The 16,771-nt window shown below is 42.6% G+C and overlaps 2 protein-coding genes across 9 annotated transcripts in view; one reads left to right on the forward strand and one right to left on the reverse strand.

Moving 5' to 3' along the window:
* Positions 1–16,771, reverse strand: part of LOC143270186 (putative Polycomb group protein ASXL2) — a 342,260-nt gene that overhangs the window by 80,751 nt on the left and 244,738 nt on the right. Inside the window, exon 1 of one of the 3 annotated variants that reach the window (XM_076559139.1) lies at positions 15,649–15,772. The exons of 1 other annotated variant lie outside the window; for it this stretch is intronic. The gene's annotated coding sequence lies outside the window, so the exon portion shown is untranslated. Of the gene's footprint in view, positions 1–3,858; positions 6,886–15,648; positions 15,773–16,771 lie in introns of those variants that run through there. One more of the 3 variants, XM_076559140.1, reaches the window with a different exon arrangement.
* LOC143270190 (putative Polycomb group protein ASXL2) overlaps positions 15,819–16,771 on the forward strand; it is a 273,546-nt gene continuing 272,593 nt past the window's right edge. For all 6 annotated transcript variants that reach the window (XM_076559175.1, XM_076559171.1, XM_076559172.1 and 3 more), the window contains exon 1: positions 15,819–15,961. The gene's annotated coding sequence lies outside the window, so the exon portion shown is untranslated. The remainder of the gene's footprint in view (positions 15,962–16,771) is intronic.

A 16,771-nucleotide genomic window follows, 5' to 3' on the forward strand; every position in this document is an offset into this window, starting at 1 on the left:
CACGCCTTTAATCCCAGCACTCGGGAGGCAGAGGCAGGCGGATCTCTGTGAGTTCGAGGCCAGCCTGGGCTACCAAGTGAGTTCCAGGAAAGGCGCAAAGCTACACAGAGAAACCCTGCCTCGGGAAAAAAAAAAAAACATTTTTAAAAAAGGGCCAAAATGCTTCTGCAGTTATAGTGGTCAACAATGTCTAATCTGCAAGGTTAATAGAAACATTCTGTTTTTCAACAACAAAATTACTTTAACTAGCTGTGAGAACTCAGACTCCATTTAATCAGGAAAAGGCATCAGATTCAGCAGACTTAGCAGTGAACTGGCATCCAGGTCAACAACTAACACTGAATTCTTCCTAGAACATCAAATCAAACAGGGAATGGGAGTCAACCAACTACTTTTGCCAATGACAGAAATGAATTTCCACACCAAGACAAAAGGAGAGCCTAGCCATTCCAAATTTTGATTCCCTCATGAGAAGCGGGTACAGTTTTGACATTTGCTTCATCCTCCAAACTTCTACTACCTGATATTTGAAACCGAGGAACCAAATGAAGTCAAGATGCTACTTTCCCACCTACCAAACTCACTATATACGAACACTGTGACAGCTTAGAAACTGAACTTTACACAGGAAAGTCATCCCGCTGAAGGAGGAACAGAAGGAGAGAGAAAGGAACACAGGCACTTCAAACTGCAAACACAACTAGCTAGGAGATGGTGGTGCACGCCTTTCACCCCAGCACTCCAGAGTCAAAGGTAGGGCGATCTCTGTGAGTTCTAGGCCAGTCTGCTCTACAGAGTGAACTCCAGGACAGCCAGGGTTATACTGAGAAACCCTGTCTCAAAAAAAGAAAAGAAAGAAGAAGGAAAGGAGGGAGGGAGAGAGGGAGGGAGGGAGGGAGGAAACAGAACTAAATAGTGAGGGGACTCTTGCACAAAGAACCAAGGGGAAGGAACTCTAACAAGTTTCTAAACTCCATTATGCCGACATTCTAATATCAGTCCTCTCTACTCAAGCCATACTCTTCCTATGTCTAGTGAATTGTGCTGGATTTCACCCAAAGTTAAGAAGCACTTATTCCTTCCAAGTAGCCAGTATTATTTCTTCAAGGTCAGTGACTGTTACATAGTAATGACGCCACAAACAGACAAGGTTACTCCAGGAGGAGGAGGAGGAGGAGGAGGAGGAGGAGGAGGAGGAAGAGACAATTAAATTCAAGAAGGTAAGTTATACTATCAACAACACTGGCACTGAGCGGGATGATTAAAGGTTTTCTCCTTGTTTGTCCCCTCCGTATTTCCTATTCTGTACAAGTTTTTATTTTAACCTAGAGCTGTCTGCTTTATGTAATATTCCCTTTCATGGATTCTACCTTTATTGAGTCATACATGACATAAAAGTGATAAGGCTGGTACTATGTGAAGTAACATGCATGCATTCATTAACATAATCTGAAGAAAAGCCGGGAGTAAACAGGAAAACATTATCACACACAAAGTTGTCTGAGAAAAATCAATGAGAAAATACTTATTCAAAGAAAGCAATAGAAGAAAGAGCTCAGAATTGCATGCTGAGGCAGAAGGGTCTTGAATTCCAGGACAACCTGTGCTATATGGCAAGACTGTGTCAAAAGCAAGCAAAACACACCCCCTTAATATTTAGAGGGAAACTAATAAAAGGAAGAAATGTTAATAAATCAAACACAATTAGAAACACAAAAACAATTAGAATTTTATAAGAAAAATTCAGATGGAAATACATTTGTTTATAGTGTAAAGTTCTCTCATTATGCATGGTAATATTTAATCATAATTGAACATCAAAGTGCTCTTATCTTTTAAGCAAAAAAAAAAAAAAAAGTAATATTAGCCTTGGAACAGAACTCCAAAACTCAAAACCCTGGGTGTGGTAATGTACATATACAATCTCAGCACAAGAGGCTAGAGAAGATCAAGAGTCCAAATGTTATGTGTATTGATTGGTGTTTTGCCTGTGTGTATGTCTGTGAGGGTGTTGGATCCCCTGGAACTGGAGTTTCATACGATTGTGAGCTGCCATGTAGGTGCTGGGATTGAACCCAGGTCACCCTAGGTTATATAGTGAATTTAAAGACAGCCTGTTCTAATTTCAAAAAAAAAAAAAAAATAGCAACAATAAAAAGCTAAAAGTATGGCCTAGCAATTTATTCCTAATAAAAAATAACTAAAAGCATATACTGAGACAAAGAACTGTGCAAACATGTTCATAAAAACCTTTTCCAGGGGCTGGAGAGATGGCTCAGCAGTTAAGAGCACTGACTGCTCTTCCAGAGGACCTGGGTTCAATTCCCAGCACCCACATGGCAGCTCACCACTGTCTGTAACTCAAGTTCTAACACACTTACACAAACATATTAAAAAATACTAAATTATGTTTTACAAAAAACCTTATTCACCATTAAAAACTATGTAACATATTTAGAAAAATGATTTGAAAACTACACAGCTGTATGTGTCTCACTGGAAACAAAGGTCGACCTTTCAGTACCCATAGAAATGGACTACCAACCTTAAAATCTATACTCAGCAAGAACACTCAACTAGGAACGGTGGCCCCTGTTGGAATAGCAGAACTCCAGAGGCTAAGGCAAGAAGAACCAGCTGGGTTAGACCCTATCCAAAACAAAACACCCTTCTGGAATGAAAGTAAAATAAAGTTATTCTCAGGAGCTGGATAAATGCCTCAGTGGTTAGAAGCACAAAATGTTCTTCTGGAGGAGGTTCCTTTTCCAGCACCCACGTCAGGCAGCCCACAAATACCTATCTATGACTCTAGCTCCAGGGGAATACAATTTAACTCGGACCTCTGCAAGCACAGGCACACACACACTTAACAATTTTACAAGACTAAGTTGTTCTTGGCCAGGCAGTGGTGGTATACACAATTAATCCCAGCACTCAGGAGGCAGAGGCAGGTGTATCTCTGGAGTTCAAAGCCAGCCTGGTCTACAGAAAGAGCTCCAGGACAGCCAGAACTACACAGCGAAACAATCTTAAAAAGCCAAAAAAAAAATTTAAAAACAAAGTTTTATTTTGTTGTTGTTTGTTTTTTTCAAGACAGAGTTTCTCTGTGTAGCTTTTGGAGCCTGTCCTGGCACTCTGTAGCCCAGGCTGGCCTTGAAATCAGAGATTCTCCTGCCTCTGCCTCCCAAGTGCTGGGATTAAAGGTGTGAGCCACCACCACGCAGCTAAAGTCACTCTTACAGAGAATATGTGCAGAAAAGGAAAAGAACAGAGCAAGCCTGTAACTACTGTCCTTATTTTGTCCTGCCTCCAACAACTGGCCATTGACTGGTATATGAGAACTTGGACTTGGAGAGAAATTTTCCTGTACAAACCATGTGATTTATGTGAACATCTGCTTTCCTTCTAGAAATTCAGAATTGTGATATATGCTGACCTGTTCTCAATAAAAAAAAAAAAAAAAAAAAAAAAAAAAAAAAAAAAAAACCTCCCTGGCACTGTTTCGTGACAGACGTTTTACTTTTATTCCTTGTCATAATTCACTCCTGGAGGCACTAAGTTGTGATCCTACTCAGAAACCACTTGAAACCTTCCTCCAAATTTCACCTCAAGCATATTTCCATCTATCTACCCACTTCAATTTGAATGTTTTGTATGTAAATACACATTCACACATGTGTACCTGTGGGTGGATGCCAAAGGTCAACCTCAAGTACATTACCCTTAGCAGCCCTCCACTGGACTTCCTTTTTGAGACATTCTCTCACTTAGGCCTGGGGCTCATTGCTGGCCAGTGGATTCCAGGGGTCTGCCTGTCTTCCTTCCCCAGTCCTAGGATTACAAGCATACATACCATACCTGGCTTTTTACGTGGGTGCTGAGGATCCAAACTCAGGTCCTCCTGCTTGTGTACACTTGACCAAGTGAATCATCTTCCCAGCCTTGTTGTTGTTTTCTCCTTGAAACAAAGTCTCAATCCAAATCCTGCCTCCATATCCCCCAAGTTTTGAGGTCACAGGCCCATGCACCATGTCCTGCTTCTACTGCACCCAGTTGTGACTGAATTCTACGCCATAATAAATGACAGTGATTAGTCTGACTAAAAGCCCAGCCCCGTGTGTTGTCTTACAGAATTACTAAACCTGGAGGTGGTATCAGGGATCTCTCCCACAAAAAAGAAACTAGGAGTCTGTTGCTAGGAGACCATGTTCTAAAAGACAGCTAAAAGTTTTCAAGGCAGAAGAGAAATACTATCAGAATCTGAACAATAAATAATGAAAGAACAAGTCGGACTCAGTGACGTACTCCAGCAGAAGTGGAAGGATCAGAAGTTCAAGGTCATTCTTGACTCCATAGGGAATTCCAGGCCAGTGTGGGCTACATGAGACTCTATCTCAAAAAAAATATAATATAAAAACAATATGAAGAGTTGGGAGCTGAAGAGATGGTTCAGAGGTTAAGAGCACTCACTGGCTGCTCTTCCAGAAGACTCTGGTTCAATTCCTAGCACCCACATAGCAGCTCACAACCATTTTTAACCTCAGTTCCAGGGAATTCAATGCCCTCTTCTGACCTCCAAGGGCACCAGACATGCACACAGTATACAAATATACATACAGGCAAAACATCCATACACATAAAATAATAAATTAAAAAAAAATAATAAAGAGCAAATATATGGTAAGTATAATAGGCTTTCTCCTGAACTTTCAAAATTATTTTCCATGCCAGGTATGGTGGCTCACACCTTTAATCCCAGCACTTAGAAGGCAGATAGGGGATCTCTGTGAGTTCGAAGCCAGCCTGGACCACCAAGAGAATTCCAGGACAGCCAAGGCTATTACACAGAGAAACTCTGCATGGAAAAACTATATAGTCTTTTTTGTGTTTATATATATATATGTGTGTGTGTGTGTGTGTGTGTGTGTATATAAAAATTCATTCCATAGTTATATGCAAAATTATAATCTTTCATGGGCTTTCTAATTTGTAGTATCATAAGACAATGGCAATATATACAGGTTAGTAAGGGAACTATATGGTGATAAGTAAAACAATGATTCTAAAAGGTAGGTATACTCTCTTCTCTAGAGCAATGTGGGGTGACGACAAACACAAAATGAGACAACTTAGAAAGAAGGTGTGGTGGCTCACACCTACGATAATAGCGGAGGCCATGAGGCAAGGCTAGGAGGTGGAGGCAGAAAGATCAACAGGAATTTGAGGTCAGCCTGGACTAGCTCTCACAGTGAGAGACCCTATCTCAAAGAGCCAAAGAAGTGGAGAGTGGCCCCATGAGCCACCCCCTTCCTGGAAATCTTGGCTGTTAATGGCTGCCAGAGGAGGAGGAAGGGGCATTTTCTTCAGTGGCTACACTGGGAAGTGCCCACAATCCCGTCAATAACCCCTCCTCCATGCACCTGTAAGCAACCCAAATGAAAACTCACTGGGCCACCAAACTGTTATCAGCAAAGAAAGTACAAGGGAAAGGAGGGAAGAGGAAGGGCATCAGCAGGAGGAGGAGACAAGGCAGGATAATGGTGGATAAAATGATAAAAATTCATGGACATGGATGAAAATGTTGTAATGGAATTCATTATTATGTATAACTTAATGTGGACTAATAAAAACCATTAAAGATAAGTAAGCCAGGCATGAGGACTAAGAACTAAGATCCCAGCACTCAGGGCCAGCCTGGCCTACATAGCAAGTTCCAGGCCAGTTAAGGCTATAGTGCAAGACTCTACCTCACCAAATGAGCAAAAACAAATAATAATAAAGAAATGGTATAACTTTTGTGTGAAAGAAGCACACTAAAGCTCCTTACACTTCAGGAGACCAACAGAATTTGAGAACAAGGTCCAGCTGGAGAACTCCATGTGTAATACATGTGGGGAGAAGAAACGTAAAATGACAACCGTGTGAAGGAAGGCCAAGGGAGGAAACACCCAGCCAGGCACACTCGACTTTCCAACCTCTCTAACAAACCCCACACACGGCCCAACCACCTCAGACAGACATGCTAGCTCCTGCATAAAAAGCTACTATTCCCAGAAGAAAAACACGTCACGTCGATTTTTTTCAACCTTCCACCCTTGCAGCCTTTCTCTTCCAGTACTTCACAATACTCAAAGTTGAATTAGCAATATATCGGACATTTTTCAGTCTTCCTTCTCCTCACCTTGTGCCTCATTTTACAATGATCTGTAAATTTTCTATCCATCATCTTTAAGATTTTCACTTTTGTATGGGGACATGTGTTGTGTCTATACACGTGAATGCAGGTGTCTGTGGACTCAGGGAGTTGGATCCCCCTGAAGCGCAAGTTACAGGTGGTTGTAAATGCTAGCCATGGGTACTGGGGATCAAATATGGGTCCTCCGCAAGAGCATTCCATGTTCTTGCCCGGAGGTGTACTCAGGAGGCAGAGGCAGGCGGATCTCTGTGAGTTCAAGGCCAGCCAGGTCTACAAAGCAAGTTCCAGAACAGGCTCCAAAGCTACGCAGAGAAACCCTGTCTGGAGGGCAGGGGGAGCATTCCATGTTCTTAGCCATTGGGCCAAATTGCTCCAGTCTTTACTCACCATTTTTAAACACTGAGGCCTTGAACACTCAAATTTTATTAACTTACCACTACACAGCTTCAACAACATATTTATTCTTTTTTTTTTTTTTTTTTTTTTTTTTTTTTTTTTTTTTTTTTTTTTTTTTTGGTTTTTCGAGACAGGGTTTCTCTGTGTAGCTTTGTGCCTTTCCTGGAGCTCACTTGGTAGCCCAGGCTGGCCTCGAACTCACAGAGATCCGCCTGGCTCTGCCTCCCGAGTGCTGGGATTAAAGGCGTGCGCCACCAACGCCCGGCTCAACATATTTATTCTTATTCATGACTATACATTGTATTATCAAATTTTTGTTAAAGGAATATACATTTATCTCACAATTTCTATGTGTCATGGTTCCAAGCAGATGAAGTGGCCCTCTTAGAATCAGACCACGCTGTGAAAACCAAGTGTCACTGCAGAGTATGAACTCGGCTGAGCTGTGCGGTCCTCACTCCAAGGTCCTTCCCTGTCGTCTTTGCTGGACCTCAGCTGACACTCGCTCAACTCGTAAGGCCGCTTGCCACCTGTCCTCTTTCACACAGAGACCATAGCATGGCTGCTGGGCTTCTCTTGCTTGTTTTTTTGAGACAAGGTCTCACAACACAGTCCAGTACGGCCTAAAACTTACTATCTAACCCATGTGGACTCCAAGCTCCTGGCAAATCGGCCTCAGCCTCTCCGGTGTTAACCCACACCTTCTAGGATAAAAATTATTTCTCTATTTTACCCATTGCTTTTTACATAAAGACACAAAATACACAGTAGGGAAAACTTCATAGCATGCTCATGTATTTCACTGGAGTCAAGCTGGTGGCTCACACTGACTGTTGGTTTGGAGACCAAGCTGGGATGCATGGCAAATGCCAGGCCCAGCAGGATTACAAAAAAGACCCTATCTCAAAACCAAATCAAAAGCGAAGAAGGAAGAAAGGGAGCAGAAAGTACTAACAGCGCCCACAGGAACAGTGTTATTTGAAATTGAGTATCAATAAACCAGCTACTGCATAATTCAAACATCAGTGAGTTAGACTCCAGATGGAGGCCTGAGGATGTGGTTCGTCTGGCACATTGCCTGCCTGGCATACAGGAAGCCCTGGATTTCATTCCTAGCACTGCATGAGTCCAGGTACCACATAAACCTGTCGTGGTGGTGCCCACCTGAAATCCCAGCAGCACTCAGGAGGATCAGGAGTTCAAGGTCATCCTCAAACATACAGCCAGTTCGAGGCAGCCTAATCTACATGAGATCCTATCTCAAAATCTAAATGAATAAAATCACTTAATATCCCCATTTCTCACTCCTTCCCCCTCCCCAAAAACCCTCTCCCAAGGATCTCAAGCCCAGATGCCTCAAATTCATTATGAAGCAGAGAATAACTCTGACCCCTTGATTCTCCTATCTCCACCTCTTAAGCCCATACAAGATTATACCAACAACTCAGTTCATGCCATGAAACCATGCAGTGCTGGGGATAGAACCAATTCATTCTTGTTAGGCAAGCAATCTTCGGACAGAGCTACATCGCCAGCCCACAATTTATAATCTCTTAATGGTTTGAAAAATATTTCATAGGATTCCCAAAACCTAGAAAGAAGAAAAGTTAAAGACTGATCAATTTAATTCCATTAACATTAAATATATATGTGTAGATGTGCAGGGCTAGATAGAGAGATGGCTCAGCAGTTAAGAGCACTTCCTGCTCATGCAGAGGAACCACAGTTCAGTTCCCAACACCTAGGTCAGATGGCTCACAACCACCTCTAACTCCAGTTCCAAGAGGTCCTCTGTGGGCACCTGCACACACATGATACACACTCATACAGACACACACAAATAAAAGTAAATCTTGAAGTACTTATGTATGAGGGTGCACACTTGAGTACATGCCCAGGACAGGGGCCAATAAGATGGGTCAGTGTAGGTAAATGCCTTTGCCAAATAAGCCTGACCTCAGTCTGATCTTTTCCAAAACCCTCAGGAGGAGAGAACCAACTCACAAAAGCTGTCCTCTGCGCACAAACCCCAAATGAAGGTCAGATATCATCTGACTTTCTTTTTATAATACACACCAAACACACACAAAAAATCTGTACAGAAAAGAAAAATCTCCACAAATTCATTCAAAACAAAAAACAGGAAAATAGATCTGTAATATAACAAATTACCTTTATATATAAAAACACTCAGAAATTGACATGAAGGAAATCCCAACACTAGGGAGGTAGGGAGGTAGATGTCTTTAAAAAGACAGACAGACCAGGATATAGGAACTGGAGAGAGAACACAGTGGTTAAGAATATTTTGTTCTATACGGACCAATGGAATTGAATTGAAGACCTTGACATTAATCCACGCACATATGAACACCTGATTTTTGACAAAGGAGCCAAAACTATACAATGGAAAAAAGAAAGTATCTTCAACAGATGGTGCTGGCATGACTGGTTGTCAATATGTAAAAGATTACAAAGAGATCCATATCTGTCACCATGCACAAAACTCAAGTCCAAGTGGATCAAAGACCTCAACATACATCCAGTTACACTGAACTTGATAGAAGAGAAAGTAGGAAGTACTCTTGAACGCATTGGCACAGGAGGCCACTTCCTAAATATAACACCAGTAGCACAGACACTGGGAACAACAATTAATAAATGAGATGTTTTGAAACTGAGACGCTTTTGTAGGGCAAAAGACACAGTCAATAAGACAAAACTACAGCCTACAGAATGGGAAAAGACCCTCACCAACCCCACATCTGACAGAGCACTGATCTCCAAAGTATATAAAGAACTCAAGAAACTAGACATCAAAATACTGAACAGTCCAATTAAAAAATGGGCTAAAGAGCTAAACAGAATTCTCAAAAGAAGAATCTCAAATGGCTGAAAGACATTTAAAGAAATGCTCAACATCCTTAGTGTGGGAGCCCGTTCTGGGGTTCCTCGTGGCTTTACCCAGCAGGTCCGAATAGAGGATGATCAGGACCACGGGCCTGAGTGCAGGTGTCTGAGATGGCCTGCACTTGGCTGTGCTGGGGGAGGAGGTCTTTTGCTCCACCCCTTGGCGTCTCTATAAAAACCCTGGACCAGAGACAGTCGGGGGCCCGTTGGAATAGGTTCCAGGCCCTCTCGAGGCTATCCTTTATTTTCTATCTGTTTATCTCCGCAAGATTCTCCGCTATAAATCCTTCTATCTAATATTTCCTGCTGCTCACACTCAAGAAAACTCTGGGAAGCTGTGGGGGTGGTGGGTAAACGCCCCACACCTTAGTCATCAGAGAAATGCAAATCAAAACGACTCTGAGATACCACCTCATACCTGTCAGAATGGCTATGACCAAAAACACTAATGACAGTCTATGTTGGAGAGGATGCAGAGCAAAGGAAACACTCCTCCACTGTTGGTGTGAGTGCAAACTTGTACAACCACTGTGGAAATCAGTATGGCGGTTTCTCAGAAAATTGGGAATTGATCTACCTCAATACCCAGCCATACCACTCTTGGGCATATACCCAAGGAATGCTCAATCATACCACAAAGATACATGCTCAACTATGTTCATAGCAGCACTATTCACAATAGCCAGAACCTGGAAACAACCTAGATCCCTGTAATTGAAGAATGGATTAAGAAAATGTGGTACATATACACAATGGAGTACTACTCAGCAGAGAAAAACAATGACAGCAGGAAATTTGCAGGCAAATGGATGGAACTAGGAAATATCATCCTGAGTGAGGAAACCCAGACCCAGAAGGACAACCATGGTATGTACTCACTCATAAGTGGATACTAGATATAAAGTAAAGGACAATCAGACTGCAACCCACAGAACCAGGGAGGCTACATAGCAGGGGGAACCCTAGGATGACTGTGGCTTATAAGAAGTTTTTACTCAATCACTGGGCAAGCCTCAGTGAAACATTTCACTATTAGGATAAAAATTTGTACTGTATCAAGCTGATGATAGAAAATAATAATAATAACAAACAAACAAAAAAGAATATTTTGTTCTTCCAGGACCCAAGTTTGGGCTAGGCAGCTCACTGCTCCAGCTTTGGGATATCTAACACCCTCTTCTAGACTCTGCAGGTACCTGCACCACATGGCATACACACAGAGAGACAAACACATACATATAAATAAAAACTAAAATTTTAAAGATCAGGAATAACATAGAAAAAGACTAAAGATAAAATCTGAATAGCAAAGTTTACTGGCAAAAAATACAAATATTGTATTTTTGTAAGTTGAAGAACATCTACAATCTCAGCTACTCAGGACACTGATGCAGGACCAGCCTGGGCTACACAATAAGTTCAAGTCCAGCCTGGACAACTTAGTGAGACTGTCTCAAAACTTAAAATGAGGGTCAGAGGCATGACACTATGGGTGCACATGAATGTAGCACCTGGCTAGCAAACACAAGGCCCTAAATTCAATCCCCAGTTTGAATATAACAATAAATAGTCAGCTGGGTGGTGGTGGTGGTGGTGGTGGTGGTGGTGGTGGTGGTGGTGGTGGTGGTGGTGGTGGTGGTGCATGCCTTTAATCCCAGGATTTAGGAGGCAGAGGCAGGCTCTGTGAATTCAAGGCCAGCCTGGTCTACAGAGTTCCAGGACAGGCTCCAAAGCTACACAGAGAAACCCTATTTAAAAAAAAAAAATGTAATAATAGTCAATAAACATGGGAAATTACTTTAATTCTGTATTATCCAATAATAGCCATATACCGATATTTTTGTTTGTTTGGTTTTGTTTTGTTTTGGAGACAGGGTTTCTCTGTGTAGCTTTGGAGCCTGTCCTGGAACTCACTCTGTAGCCCAGGCTGGCCTTGAACTCTGGAGATCCGCCTACCTCTGCCTCTGCCTTTCGAGTGCTGGGATTAAAGGCATGTGCCACCACCGCCTGGCCCACATACTGATTTTTAGCAGTAATTAAGATTAAATAAAATGTTAAATGCAGTTTGTAATCACAGTGGCCATTTTAGGTGTTCAAAGGCCATGGAATATTTTTAGCACACGACAACACAGATACCATTATAATTCTGACATAAGTGTATCCCCAAAAGGCTCAAGTGTTGAAGACTTGGCTCCTAATGAGTCAGTGTTCAGGTGGGGGGATTCAAGGAAGTGAATGGATCATGAAGGCATGGTTTCATCAAAGGGCAAATTCACTGATGGATCTGCAATCTGATAGATTTATTATGCAGCGGAAATGTTAAAGAGGTAGGGCCTGGTTACAGAGTTTCTCTATGTAGCCTTGGCTGTCCTAGAACTCTCTCTGTAGACCAGGCTGGCCTCTAGCTCACAGAGATCCACCTGCCTCTGCCTCCCATCACCCGGCAAGGTCGGGCCTAGTTTTAAAAAGTATGTCGTAAGCCGGGAGTGGTGGTACATTCCTTTAACCCCAGCACTAGAAGGCAGAGAAAGACAGATCTCGGAGCTCAAGTTCAAGACCAGTCTAGTCTACAGAGCAAGTTCCAGGACAGCCAGTGGTATGTAGAGAGACCCTGTCTCAGATAGATAGGGTGGGTGGGTGGATGGGTGGGTAGGTCCAATAAAGTAGGTCCTTGGGCATAGGGCACATGCACTACGTTGTCCCAGTTTGTCTCTGTGTCTGTGCACTGGCTTGCTAGCACTTGCACACTCTTTCCAACCCTGCCATCATGAGACTTTGTCTCAAAAAAAGGAAGGTGGCAGCAATTTAGTTATTACCATGAGAAGATATCCATGATATTCATAAAGAAATTATAGAACTTTATGTAATATACACCCTCCACCTGCTTGTATGTTTAGCAAAATGTCAATCTTAGCTAACTTGAGTAGCATTTTTTAAAACATTTATTTTATTTTATATGTATGAGTGTTTTGCCTGCATGTATGTGTGTCTGGTGTCCAGGGTCAGCAGAAAGCATTGGACCCCCTAGAACTGGAGTTATATAGATGGTTGTGAGCCACCATGTGGGTGCTGGGAACTGAACCTCGGTCCTCTGCAAGAGAAACAAGTGCTCTTACACTGAGTCATCTCTCCAGCTCCAAACTGAGCATCTCTAGTATTTTAGTATGCACACTTTTCAGTAAACTAGACTCATCTGAAATTACTTACTTACTTCTGTTTTTTTATTTAAATAAAGAGTTTATATAAATTTTATAGCATTGTTTTTTTCTTTTATTTCTGAGGGAGTTTCATGTAGCCTAGGCCATCCTCAAACTTTACATAGTTGAACCTGGCCTTGAATTTCTGATCCTGCTGAGAGTTTGGGTTATAGACATGAGGCACCATGGGGGCTTCTATATTTGATTTAAAGGGTGTAATTAATACTCTTTAAGTCATATTTTAAAAGTTTTTAAGTTTAGTATATTCAGTAACCTGGAACAAAGCACAACCATCTGTAACTGCAGTTCCAGAGGACCAGACACCCTCTTCTAATCCCAGGTGTGCATGTGGTGCACAGACATGCAGACAGGATATACATACACATGAAATAAATTTACAAAATTTTGAATTCAGGTGTGCATGGTGGCCCCATACAAATAATACTAGTACTTGGAAAGTGGAGATGGGGGAGGCCTGGGCAAGCTGGCCAGATACACATGTAGACCAACTGGCAAGCTTCCAGTTTAGTGGGAGACCATGTCTCAGTAAATAAAGGGGAGAGCAACTGAGAAAAGCAACTGACAGTAGCATCCTCTGGCCTCCACATGCACATCTAGATACACACAGACAGACATCCCTCCCCCAAAACGGCAGCAGAAAAGTAAAATCATTTTTTTTTAAATGGGGAGGAGATACTCTGTAAAGGTGCATTCGGGTACAAGTGCTCTTAAACACTGAGCCATTTCCCCAGCCTACTATTTCTCTGTGTTGTTTTGGAGCCTTTCCTGGAACTCGTTTTGTAGCCCAGGCTGGCCTCGAACTCACAGAGATCCGCCTGGCTCTGCCTCCCGAGTGCTGGGATTAAAGGCGTGCGCCAATACCACCCTGGCGTCTAATCTCGGTCTTTTAAACACTATTTTTCATATAGATATCTGGGGCACAAAATAAGTAAATGTTCTAATTTATTATTTCAGAAAATAAAACAGATGCAAAATTATTCTTCCTGGTTGTCACAATTTCCCAATCATTAAACTATTTAACCCAAAAGATAATTCACAAGGTACTGTACAGATTGAATCAGACATGGTAGTATGTGCTTATGATCCCAACCCTGGAGAGGCTGAGGTAAGAGATCACCTCAAGTTTAAGGCCAGCCTGGATTATACAATGGGCTCTTAATTAGGCAGAGCTACAAAGAGTCCATCTCAAAAACCAAACAAATGCCCGGTGGCGGCAGCGGCGGCAGCAGCACATGCCTTTATTCCCAGCACTCGGGAGGCAGAGCCAGGCGGGGATCTCTGTGAGTTTGAGGTCAGCCTGGTCTACAGAGTGAGTTCCAGGAAAGGCACAAAGCTACACAGAGAAACCCTGTCTCGAAAAACCAAAAAAAAAAAAAAAAAAAAAAAAGGTTAACAAAAAGATATAAAGATTGCTGAGATTCCCGAAATCTTACTGCTTCCAATGCTAAGGCCTGCCTGGGCTACAAAGTGAAACCTGATCTCAAAAAACTAAAGCCTAATAAGTAAGTAAAATTAATTCACCTAACTAATTTTGGGATTTGCATACTTTTAACTAAAATAGCATCTTCTCTTTCATTAACAGGAAGCAGTCAATGAGGTGTCCCTGAAGTAGAAAGTAAAACTTCTGTGGAAGAGAAACTCCTCACCACCAAAATATTATTTCTAGAGATGTTTGTTAGGGGAAACTACCAATACTGTCACAAAGACAAATTCTAAGTGGGCGGGAAGAGCACCTGCCTAGTATGCATGATGCCCAGGTTCTATCCTGAGCATCCCATAAAAGTGGGCAAGGTGGTGCCTGCCTATAAACCCAGCACACAAGGAGCAGAGGCAGGAGGATTGCTGCAAATCGGAGACAACCATTAATGTGAGATTCTAGCCCAAAGTAAGCTAATAAATGTATATAGGGGAAGCATTCAACAACAACGACAAAAATGCAGATTGAATAAACCATATAATTCAGATTTGGGGAAACAAGACTAGGCAGTAGTAAAGGAGTGAACTGAGTTCTTTTTTTCTTCTTCATACTTTCCAATTTTCTCCATGATGAACATTACTTTTGAGTTCTGAAAGTCTCATTTAAAAACAGAAACCAGGATCCGGGCAATGTGGTGCAATCCCAGCACTTGGGAGGCAGACTCAGGGAATCTCTGAGTTCAAGGCCAGCCTGGTCTGTCTGCTAAAGGAAACAGTTATTTACAGTGATCTACAGTGTTATACGGTGGGCTCAAGGACTGCCAGGACTAGACAGAGAAACCCTGTCTCTGAAAACCAGAAAATAGATTAATAACTAAACCAAGACCAGCGAAGTTGCTCAGTGAGTAAAAGTGCTGGGCAGCAAGACTGAGAACCTGCAAACTCCCACAAGTTGTCCTCTCACTTCTGCATGTGCTCCATGGCCATCTGCACATGCCCCGCCCCTAAGACAGACAGACAGACAGACACACACACACACACACACACACACACACACACACACACACACACTTGTTTAAAGGAGAAAATAACACCTTATAACCTGTAAGGCTTCACTTACTAAGACCCAACTTGTTGTCCATTTATAAAAGAGGTTGAAATGCTACTAATGTTTAATGTCCTGTTATTTTTTTTACACTTGCAATGATGGAATTTCAATTTCTCCTTAAAGTAACGTTTCTTCGTAAATACACGTTTTTAACTTTTTTTTTCAAAACAAGACTTCACACTAACACTCATTCTGAAATGATTTCTAAATTCCGTATAACAAAATTGTGGGCGGGGGCGGGGTGTGTGTGCCCACTAAACACAATTTCGTCGGTCCACCTTCACTTTGGCTAAAGAAAAGTGGAGGCCCGGTAAACTACACGTCCCACCCATGCATTGCTGCCTTATTCAGAGTAGGTCTCTACGGAAACAGAAAACAAAAAAAAAAAATTCTCCAAGTCCCACCTGTTACTTCGTTTCTAAACACCTCCTGCACTTTCAGCTCGGACGGCAAACACAAAAGCCTCGTGACCTGCCGTTGGCTCCCAGAGCCCGGGGCTGGATGCACGCACAGGGCAACCGCCAAGACCGTAAGGAGCCCCCGCCCCCCCCCCCACCCCCCACCACCCCCCACCACCCCCCCCGCTCCTTACCGTCTTGGCGGTTGCCCTGTGCGTGCATCCAGCCCCGGGCTCTGGGAGCCAACGGCAGGTCACGAGGCTTTTGTGTTTGCCGTCCGAGCTGAAAGTGCAGGAGGTGTTTAGAAACGAAGTAACAGGTGGGACTTGGAGAATTTTTTTGTTTTGTTTTCTGTTTCCGTAGAGACCTACTCTGAATAAGGCAGCAATGCATGGGTGGGACGTGTAGTTTACCGGGCCTCCACTTTTCTTTAGCCAAAGTGAAGGTGGACCGACGAAATTGTGTTTAGTGGGCACACACACCCCGCCCCCGCCCACAATTTTGTTATACGGAATTTAGAAATCATTTCAGAATGAGTGTTAGTGTGAAGTCTTGTTTTGAAAAAAAAAGTTAAAAACGTGTATTTACGAAGAAACGTTACTTTAAGGAGAAATTGAAATTCCATCATTGCAAGTGTAAAAAAAATAACAGGACATTAAACATTAGTAGCATTTCAACCTCTTTTATAAATGGACAACAAGTTGGGTCTTAGTAAGTGAAGCCTTACAGGTTATAAGGTGTTATTTTCTCCTTTAAACAAGTGTGTGTGTGTGTGTGTGTGTGTGTGTGTGTGTGTGTGTGTGTGTCTGTCTGTCTGTCTGTCTTAGGGGCGGGGCATGTGCAGATGGCCATGGAGCACATGCAGAAGTGAGAGGACAACTTGTGGGAGTTTGCAGGTTCTCAGTCTTGCTGCCCAGCACTTTTACTCACTGAGCAACTTCGCTGGTCTTGGTTTAGTTATTAATCTATTTTCTGGTTTTCAGAGACAGGGTTTCTCTGTCTAGTCCTGGCAGTCCTTGAGCCCACCGTATAACACTGTAGATCACTGTAAATAACTGTTTCCTTTAGCAGACAGACCAGGCTGGCCTTGAACTCAGAGATTCCCTGAGTCTGCCTCCCAAGTGCTGGG

Source organism: Peromyscus maniculatus, chromosome 22 (genome assembly GCF_049852395.1).
Source record: "Peromyscus maniculatus bairdii isolate BWxNUB_F1_BW_parent chromosome 22, HU_Pman_BW_mat_3.1, whole genome shotgun sequence".
Lineage (NCBI taxonomy): Eukaryota > Metazoa > Chordata > Mammalia > Rodentia > Cricetidae > Peromyscus > Peromyscus maniculatus.